The sequence below is a fragment of the Lontra canadensis genome, unplaced genomic scaffold (assembly GCF_010015895.1).
Source record: "Lontra canadensis isolate GAN:19392208 unplaced genomic scaffold, GSC_riverotter_1.0 scaffold47, whole genome shotgun sequence".
Lineage (NCBI taxonomy): Eukaryota > Metazoa > Chordata > Mammalia > Carnivora > Mustelidae > Lontra > Lontra canadensis.
Genome location: NW_022631041.1, coordinates 11,637,585 through 11,648,183, shown reverse-complemented (window position 1 = coordinate 11,648,183; position 10,599 = coordinate 11,637,585).

The following is a 10,599-nucleotide window of genomic DNA, read 5'->3' as shown; positions in this document are numbered from 1 at the left end:
TTGGATTGTTGGGTTTTTGTTTTGTTGTTGTTGTTGTTTTGCTATTGTATGAGTTTTTAAAATGCATTTTGAATTTGCAAATTTTTTTGTTCATTTGATCAGTTGTATTTTTATTTTGTTGGTGATTTTTTGGGCTTCGCAGAAGCTTTTGATCTATGGTATCTTTTGTTACTTTTGTTTTGCTGTTAGGGAAAAGAAAATTATATCAGTCTTCTACTGCTTTGTGACAAATTACCCTCCAAAACTTAGTGGCTTAAAACAACAATGATTTTTTAAATTTTTCATAATTCCATAGATTTATGGGGGAGGTTCTGTTCTATATGATATAGTTGAGATTCTTCCTATTTGGTTTAATTAGCTGGGAGTTCAGCAGAGTATGGGATGTCCAAGGAGACCTTTCATCCTCTAGGGTCTCAATACAGCCTCCAGTGATTCTTTGGTCCAGCTCCATCTTCTTTCCAGGATGGCAGATGACCTCCAAGAAGGATTGTGTCCAAGAAGAGTGGTGCCAATATACGAGTTCTTATCAAACTTTTGCTTAGATCACTCTTGCTAGTGTCTCATTGGCCAAAGAAAGTCTTATGGTTGAAGCCAGAGTCAATATAGGGAGGGTTCCACAGGGCATGAATATAGCAAGGCATGTTTAGTGGAGGCTTCCAAGGTAAGAGTCTACCACAAATATTATCTTGTTTTCTTATGTAGAAATGTTGCTTTTTAAATTACTTTTTTCTTTGACTAGATATGAGGGCATTTTCTAACTTTTTATTGTGTATTTTTATTCCTTCATTTGACAATTCCTGGCTAGTATCATTTGTGGTTTTCTTACTGATTTGTATAAACTTTTTGCAAAGTAAAGAAAAAGCCTTTTTTGGGGGGTCATCTTTGCTATTGAAATTTTTTTCTAGTTTGTTACTTTGTTTTATATTTCAGTTCATTTTTCTAGATACATACTTTTTATATTGTCAATATTATGTTGCTTGTGTGTTTAATAAGTTTCATCAGACATTTGACAAATATTTACTCTTGTTTTCTTTTTTTTTTCTCCTTTGGTTTTGATTTTTAAAGGTTCTAATATATACATATTTAGATTTTATTTGGGAATACAGGGTGAGGTGAATACAGATTGACTTTTTTTTTTTTCAAAATTCACTAATTGTCATTATTTCTTTTCTCCATTCCTGCTGATTTGTAATTCTTTCTTTATCTTATATTGTCTTGGTCTTTTTTTTTTTTAAAGTAAATTCCAGTCCCAGCATGGGGTTTGAATTCACAGATGCTCCCCCTCATCCCCAGATCAAGTCACATGCCCTACTGACTGAGTCAGCCAGGCGCCTCCGTATATTAAATCTTATAACAAGGTCTGGTTTTCTGCTCACCATGTCATATTTGAATTATATTTGAATTATTGATAAGGATATCTTCCTCACTCCCTATTGCTTTCTATTCTTACCTAATCATAATACATGATTTTCACTATCGTGTTTTTCAAGTTCGGAAAGAAAAATCCCATTGGAATATTGACTAGAACTATTAAATCTATGGGAAAACAGAGAACATAAGGTTTCAAGTTCACAAAAAAAATGTTTTTAAGAAACAGGAGTTTTTTTAAGAGACTTCTAAAAAAAAAATCACGAGGCTTTAAAAATATTTTTCCTTTTTATTCCCCAAATGGCACCAGCTGTGCAATTTTACCGCCAGCCAGAATGTTGTTTCCAACTTCCACTGAGGTTTTATTTCTTGCACTCAATCTGTAGGCTCTTCTTCCCATTGTATTTGTCAACATGACATGACAGTGAAGTATATTTTATCATGTATTGAACATATACTGTATTATTACATGCGTTACATATACACTGAGGTAAATTATATTTTCACTGGACATATGTATTTTATATATTATCTGGACAATTTTAATATAAATAAACACAGTGTTTTATCATTTTGTTTTCTTTTTTTTTCCTTTTTAATGAAGTTCTTACTTAAGGCATTCTTTTAGTCTTTGATTTTGGTCAATGATCTTTAAGAAAAGGAAAGAAGAAAAATATTTTTTGCCCCTTTTCTAGTATAAGTAAGATCTCATAAATGCTAACTGGCTCATTGCCCACTGAGGAAGGAATAATCTGAACATAGTTGCATTGAAGAAAATCTTAAAACCATGCCTTTAGTTCCAATTCAACACATCAAGGCTCAATTTTTGTTTTTTCCCTTTCCACAGAAACACGTTCTCCAACAGTGAGAGAAATCTGGCTTTCATAATTTTCAGTATAATTATTGATGGTTTCAATTAGTTAATTTATTTTCCCATTGGATCAATCTCCCAATCTTATTGTCTCCTTCACCCATCATCTCCATGCAGCCCCCAACACTCCCCATCCTGCATCTTTTGGTGCAAGTGTTCCCAGCACTGATGAGCCTCTTCTTGACTTTATCTCCCTGCTTTGCACCTGTCTGCATGGGCACTGGCAGCTGATGGACCTCTGCGCAGTGTCCCCTTTACCTCATCATCACCCTGTATGGAGAAAGGAAGGGAAAAGACAGGGCAGGACTGAGAAGGGAAAAGAATGGGAAGGGAAGTGAATAGGAAGGGAAGAAAATAGGAAAGGAAAGAAAAGGAAGAGAAAGGCATGAAGAAAGTTTCATTTTTAAGAAAACAATAGAATAATTAGATATATGAAAAACAAAATCCTGATGATTCTGAAAGTTCTGGCGATAAGTGAATCTCCAGTATTTGTAGTATATTTTGTGTCCTTCACAGCTTTATTTTATTGTTTGAGTGCTGCATTTGGTCAAGGGACACATTTTTAGCTCTTCTTAGCTAGTGGTTTCTGCTTGAGTTCTAATTTACTGAGGCGTTATTGTTAAGATCAGCAAGGGAACAGTAGGCTGGGCTGGGGTGGTAGTCTTTCTTTTCTAATCTGCTTTGGAATAAACTGACCTACACTTGAGTATCTGTATTCCCTGAAGCATTTTCCTTCTCTTCCTGTCTCCCTCCTTTCTTCCTTTTTCTCTTCCTTCCTTTCTCCCTTCATTTTTTTCAGGCATAATGACATTATTTGACACAAATTTCTAATACATCAAAAAAGTCAAAGAGTCTATTATAGTCAAGAAGATGATCAAAACGTGTGACTATTCCAAAGTATTAGAATCAATATAATTTGACCTACTATAAAAGAGGGAATAAAAATTTGAGGTTTGTTTTTCTTTTTCAGTGAATTACCATTGAAAAGGAGGGTTTTTGTTGTTGTTGTTGTTGTTTATTTGTTTTAAAGCTTGAACTGCACTTTCATAGTAGAGTAAGTAATTCTTCTTTGGGGTCAACTAAATTCATGTTGCCTAAATTTCCATATAAACAATATGATGGGGTTCAGTCAGTTAAGTGTCTGCCTTCGGCTCATATCATAAGGTCCTGGGATGGAGCAAGGCATTGGGCTCCCTGCTGAGTGGGGGGCTTGCTTCTCCCTCTTTCACTTCTCATGTGCTCTCTCTCTCAAATAAATAAATACAATCTTTTTAAAAACGCCACAATTGTGATAATACCCAGTTTGCTTTTTTTGTAATGACATTTTGAAAAATCATCAGGTAGGGCGTGGATGATGAACTCAGTTAAGTCCTATAAGATTTTAGGTGCTGGGAAAATATCAGCTATTATTCTACAATACATTTACTATTCCGGGTAATTTTCATGCTGATTTGTGTTTCCATTTAATGTCATTTTCTTTCAGCTTGAAGAATTTCCTTTAACACTTCTTTTTTTTTTTTTTTAAGGTCTTATTTATTTGACAGAGAGAGATCAGAAGTAGGCAGAGCAGCAGCAGACAGAGAGAGAGGGGGAAGCAGACTCCCCGCTGAGCAGAGAGCCTGATATGGGGCTCGATGCCAGGACCCTGAGATCATGACCTGAGCAGAAGGCAGAGGCTTAACCCACTGAGCCACCCAGGTGCCCCAACACTTCTTAAGTATAAGTTTTCTGGTGGCAAACCCAGGTTTTATCTGTAAATATGTTTATGCAACTACCTTTTTTTTTACACCATTAAAAAAATTCAAGTATGATGAACATACAGCATTTTATTAGTTTCAGGTATACAATATAATGACTCAACAATTCTATACATTACTCAAAGCTCATCATGATAAGTGTACTCTTCCATCATCACTTTTTTTTTAAAGATTTTATTTATTTATTTGTCAGAGAGATAGAGAGAGTACAGGCAGGCAGAGTGGCAGGTAGAGGCAGAGGGAGAAGCAGGCTCCCTGCGGAGCAAGGAGCCCAATGTGGGACTCGATCCCAGGACCCTGAGATCATGACCTGAGCTGAAGGCAGCCACTTAACTGACTGAGCCACCCAGGCATCCCCCCACCATCATTTTTGAATAATATTTTCTTTCTTTTTTTTAAAGGTTTCATTTTTAAGTAATCTCTACAACTAACATGGGGCTCAAATTTACAACTCCAAGATCAAGAGTTGTGTGCCCTACCGCCTAATCCAGCCAGGTCCCCCTTGAAAGACATTTTCTATGTCTACTGAACACAGAATTGTAGATTCAATTCTAGTTTTATTTCTCGTTTAGCAATTTAAAGATGTCTTTTTATTTTCTTCCTGCTTGCAATGTTTCTTATGAAAATTCAGTGATAATTGTTATCATTTTTCCCCTACATGCAATGTATTTTTTTCCCTCTGGCTGCTTTTAAGATTGTTTTTCATTCTTGGTTTTCAATAATTTGACTGCGTTTTGCTGTGATTCTCTCTCTCTTTTTTATTATTGAGATTTTTTCCAGTTTTATTGGAATGTAGTTGACATATAATATTGTGTAAGTTTAAGATATAATGTAATGCTTTGATATACATATATATTGTGAAATGATTATCACAATAAGGTTAGTTAACACTTCCATCACTTCACACAACTACTTTTTTTTTTTGTGATGAGAGCATTTAAGACCCATTCTCTTTGCAACTCTCAAATATATAATATTGTAAACTATAGTCATCATGCTGAATATTATACTCAATTACTTGCCAAATGAAATTGATATTTTTAAGGTTCATTTTAAAATGTGATTAAGGCAGCTACAGAGTAGCCCTTGCTCTATTGGGTAACAACCCTCCCTGTGAGACGTGGGCTTTCTCTGACTTCATTCGAATGCCTAGGCTGTTCAGTGAAGTTTCTCCACTCTGGCAGCTGGAATTCTATCATCTCTTGGACTATGCAAACCTCCAGAATTTCCATTCAGTTCTCAGCTCTCTGGTAGTTGGTCTCTGCCAGGCCTACCATTATCTCATCTTTTATTGGTACTTGCCCGAAATCTCAAGGAGTCTTTGATGCATATTTCTAGGGTCCATTCTCTACATAACTCCTTCTTCTCTAGCACCCTACTCCACCAGTTACAGCCTCATCAGATTTGGACTCTGATCTGTTTCCTCAGAGGCAGGGCAACCTCTGTATTGTACTTGGCCTCCACCTTTCTATGCTGTAGTCTGAGATGTGCTTCCAAGGAAAAGTTCAGTCAAATATGCAGTTCATTCACCTTGAGTGTTTCCCTTTTCTCAGGGATCACTATTTTGTACTCTAGTTATTGAACATCTGATTTCCATACATCTTGTCCAGTTGAATAGTTGTTTTCTTTGTTTCTTTTAAATGCTGTGAGGGCCGGTCTGGAACAAGTTACAATGTCATGAACAGAAGAGGAAGTTGCTTTTATGTTTTTATTTCCAAGAATTAAAAAAATATTGAATGCTCTCTTCTTTCTGCATATCTTGTTATCCCAAGTTCCTTTTATTTCTTTTTCTCATTAGTGTCTTCAGATTAAAGACTTTTCCTCAAATATTTGGTTATCCTTGTCCATCACTCATGTGAAATGGTAAGTCAGTGAAAGACTATCTGAGGTTCAGGGTGTGTATGGAGAGCTGGTCAACAGGTGAACTTCATTGTAGGATCATATGGCAGGGCCTGATTTCAGGATTTTTAATTAATTTCTCTTGGACTTAGAAGAAATCCTCTATTCTTCTGGGAACAGGGGTCAAAGATCTCATTATTGATCAAGTTATCTTTCACTTGATCTTCTTATTTCAGTATCTTTTCCCTGAGTTTAAAGTCTCTATGTTTCAATTTTCCAGAGAGCAAATCTTTAGTTGTCTTCTAGGACTGGGGAGAGGATAGTAGCTTGGGTATTGAGAGACATGTCCGGGATGGGGGTGAGGGGGTTGTCTAACTATAGTATTTCAATCTTTCAAGGTCAATCTGTACCAGCTTTGACTTTCAGACATAATTGGTGCTTCAATTTTCTGAGCATTGCTAGGATCCTGCAGTCTCTTTCTGTATTTCCCTTATGTTGGGTTAGGTTTTTAGTACTCTCAGGTTTGTGAAGTCAGTTATCACTCAACCATCTGTTTTCTAGCCTCCAAAATGTTGTTGCTCTGATTTTTTTTTACACATCCTCTCTCTCCTTATGGCTAAAAAAATCTGCTTACTGTCATTTTAGTGGGGTTTCAGGAGGGGAAGACTGTAAATTCTATATTTTCAATATGCTGAATTTAATTGGATACCTGTGTTCAAGATTTTAAGTCTACAAATGTCACACAATTAGGACCAAATATTTCTGTGGCAGCCTCAACTTAGTCCTTAATGTATCTGCAATATGGCAGAGTCTTTTTTATTTTTTTAAACTTTACCATATAGCAATGATTTTCTGACTTTTCATCAAATGTAGTATTGATTTCTTAAATGTAAGTTGATATCTTAAAAATAAGGAAAATATTTTGATACTAAAAAAGACAAAGAGGGCTTATGGATCCCCTCAAAGTCTGTCCACAGAACTCAAGGTTCTGAGTAAGCATTAATTATTTTATACATACAAACATATTCTTTGATATCACAGAGGAATCACTTCAAGATGTGAAACATTTTAATAGAGGAAATATGGATTTCTGAATTCCTTGCTTTATCTGTTGTTAACTTTAAGACTGCTTTTATAAAGTGTAGGTCACTGGGAAGGTCAGTTTTGATAATGATATATAATAATAATTATGATAAGATTAATACCTTACATATGGTTTTTTTGACAATTTAAAAATAATTTTATGCAGGGGCGCATTGGTCATTCTGTGGGTTAAAGCCTCTGCCTTTGGCTCAGGTCACGATCTCAGGGTCTTGGGATTGAGCCCCACATCAGGCTCTCTGCTCAGCAGGGAGCCTGCTTCCTCTTCTCTCTCTGCCTGCCTCTCTGCCTACTTGTGATCCCTCTGTCAAATAAATAAATAAAATCTTAAAAAAAATTTATGCGAATAATCTCATTGGTATGCATTCATATAGAATTATATCATGTCTTTAAAAATATTACTGATTTCTGATCATGCTTTATCTTTGGATGTATGAAATTGGTTAAAAAAGAATACATAAAATAATAAGGATTATTAGGAAATTGTAAGCAAAATGTTAAGGATAATGCTTATCTTTCAAGTCAATAAAAATCCTCCTTTCTTCCCACACTCACCATCTTTCCTCCCACAACTATTTACTAGTAAAGAAGTATTTCATTTAGGACTGAAGTAGGAGCTGTAAGAGATTAAAAGCAAGAAGTTGAATATTGCACTGTAAATTAAAATTTAAATAAAAAATAAAATTCTTTTTTCAACTGTGTATAATTTAAAAAGAACCAAATTTGCATTTCAAAAAAAGCAAAAAGTTGAAAATATAGTCCAGTGTTAATACAAGATTAATAACATATATTTTGGGGTATAATGTTTGTATTTATGGTTTGTCATTATTTAACCAGCGTTGATGCTTCAGATTTTTTTTTTAAATGAATTTTTAAAAAAAGGATAGGTTGCTTTGCTATGTTGAGCCATTCACACAGAGATAGCCTGGGAAAGCTATATTGGAAACTAGGTTTGAGAATTAATACAGGAGTCAGTGTGTTAGAGAGACAGTGGGTGAGAGGAATCACAAAATGGAAGCCATAGTGTCTTTGTGAACTAATCTTGGAAGTGATATTTCATTACTTTGTGTTCTATTTGTTGGAGGTCAGTTGCTAGGTCCAGCCCATGCTAAAGGAGAAGTATAATGCAGGGTATGATTACTAGAAAGTCTCTGTGGGCCATCTTATAGGTTTGTCTGCCATGACTGGCTAATTATTCATGGGACCCAATGAAAAATAAAAATGCAGAGCTTTTTCTTCAAAAAATATTGATATTTTCAATATGATGTCAGCACTGCATTAAATCAAGTATGGAGCCTTTCTAAGTATGGGTTCCTGTCTGACTTCTCAGGTCACACGTCAGGAAGCTGGCCCTGCTGCCTACCAGAGGGCTCTTAATTTTCTATCCTGGTCACTCACTCAGTCAGGCAAAGCTGTAAATTACCTGGGGTTAGAAAATCTTTACTGGCTTATACAGAGATAAAAAAGTCTCTGAGCTCATGTAGTTTTGCTTGGCTCTGCCTTGTGCCTCTGCCACCCCGCCGAGTCTGTTCTGGTAACCGGGGTGTGATAAATAGGCCGCCTTTGACAGGGGCACGGAGGGAAAACCAAAAGCCTTTTCAGCCACAAAATTCAGCTGAAGTTCTCAAAAAAACCAAAACAAAACAAAACAAAAAAACAAACCAAAATGAAAATAATTTGAATGATGAAGTGAAAAATGAAGAAAACAAGGATTCTACACATATTTTAATCAGTTCTGTGAAATATAAAGAAAGAAGAATATCAATGTGAAGTTAAATGAGTCTTGAATTGCATCTTGAGAGAAAGAGGGGAAAAGAGTTGAGACACAGAAAGTGTAAATATTAGTTGGTACTGGTAAGGCTTGAAATGATTTTTCAGTTGGGGTTTGCCGTGAAATGATATATTCAAAATATGTAATTTAAGGAAAGTTTTGAAGAAGAATTATTTATGAAGATGTGGTCAGGGTACAAGAATGCTACAAAGAATGGAGCAGTAACTATTGAGTATAATGAGATGGCTACCACCCCTGGGAAGTCATATGTGTGGTGTGATGGGTTTGGGAGTACGGAATGAAGGAGCTAGCACTGCCACACCCATCAGGCTATTGTTGGAGGACCCCATAACAGGAGCTGTGACCTAGGGTGGACAAAGACAGCCCTTCCAAGAATGACTGTAAAGGATAGAAACCAGGCAAATAATGCCCAAACCTCACTGTGCTTTTCCCCTTGCATCTCCAGCTGAACCCAAGGAAGGATGGAGAATGGATCAGAAAGGACAACCAAAGGTATCTGGCACAGATACATTCCAAGATGGGGCAGTAGTGGGAAAGCTTAATAGACAGGATAGAAATATATCATCTGTCTTTTCCTTTTGTAAGGACAGACTTAGGGTAGAGGGGAGTTGCTTAGCAGTTTCTTTCTTGGCCAAAATACATTTATAGCCAAAACCACCTTTCAGTGAATATGGATTCTATTTTGAGGGTATTTAAAAATTATTTTAAAAAATTTAATTATATATTTTAGTGGTTTTTTTGTACAACTCTATGGTTATAAATTTGAAATGAAAATAGTATCTTGTCTGCTTCTATTTCCAGTTCCTGAGAGCCCGCCTTAGAGGCAATTACTCTTATGTTTCCCATGTATCCTTCCCAAGATATATACCTAATAAATATGTTGACAAACCATTTTTCACTTCTTAAGATATTAGGCATACTTTTCTGTACCTGAGTGTTTTCACTTAATGTGTCTTAAAAGTTACTTTATATCAGTACATAGAGCTCTGTTATTTCTTTCTTTCCTGCATTCCTTCTTTGTTTGTTCCTTCCTTCTATTCACTCAGTGATTTATCCACTTATCAATTATATGCAAGGTATTCCGCATATCCCCCACTTTTCCAGGTGCATAACATTACATTATGGGGTGCACCATAATCTACTAATTAGTCTCTATTGCTGGGCATGGGCATTTAAGTTATTTTAAACCTCTTAATAGCATTAGTAAAACTGCTGTGATTAATATTAGATAGCCATGATTTTGCAAATAAATGGATATATTTGGAGGATAAATTACAACAATGCAATTGTCAGGCCAGTGGGTAGATATATTTATCATTGTGATAGATATTAAGTGGCCTTTCATAGAAGTTGTGCCAATCTATACTGGAAAACAAAGTGTATCAATTATTTTATTTTTGGCAATTTATAGATGAAAAATTAAGTCAGAGTTCTTTTGCTATAATCGTATCATGAAGGAAGTAGACTACTTTTTCGTAGTAAAGGAACCATTTGTATTTATGAATATTTCTTGATACAATTTGCCCATTTTTCTATAGGGCTGTTAGGCTTCTTACTGATTTATAAAAGGGATGTAAATACAGACATATTAACCATTTTTCAATGATATAAACTGCAAATTTTTTCCCCCAACGTATCTTTGTTTATGAAGGCTTTAATTGCAATACTTCGGATTTTTTTTTAAGTGGTTGAATTTATAAATCTATTATCTGCCAGTTTCTGGGTTTGTGTCCTATTTAGGAAGACTTTCTGAAATACTGATTTCATCTTTGCATTCCCTAGTAAACTACACTTAATTGTGGGGTATTTTCCTTTAATGTGCTGCAGAGTTCTCTGTGCTAATTGTATGTTTAGCATTTTTGAAGAGATAT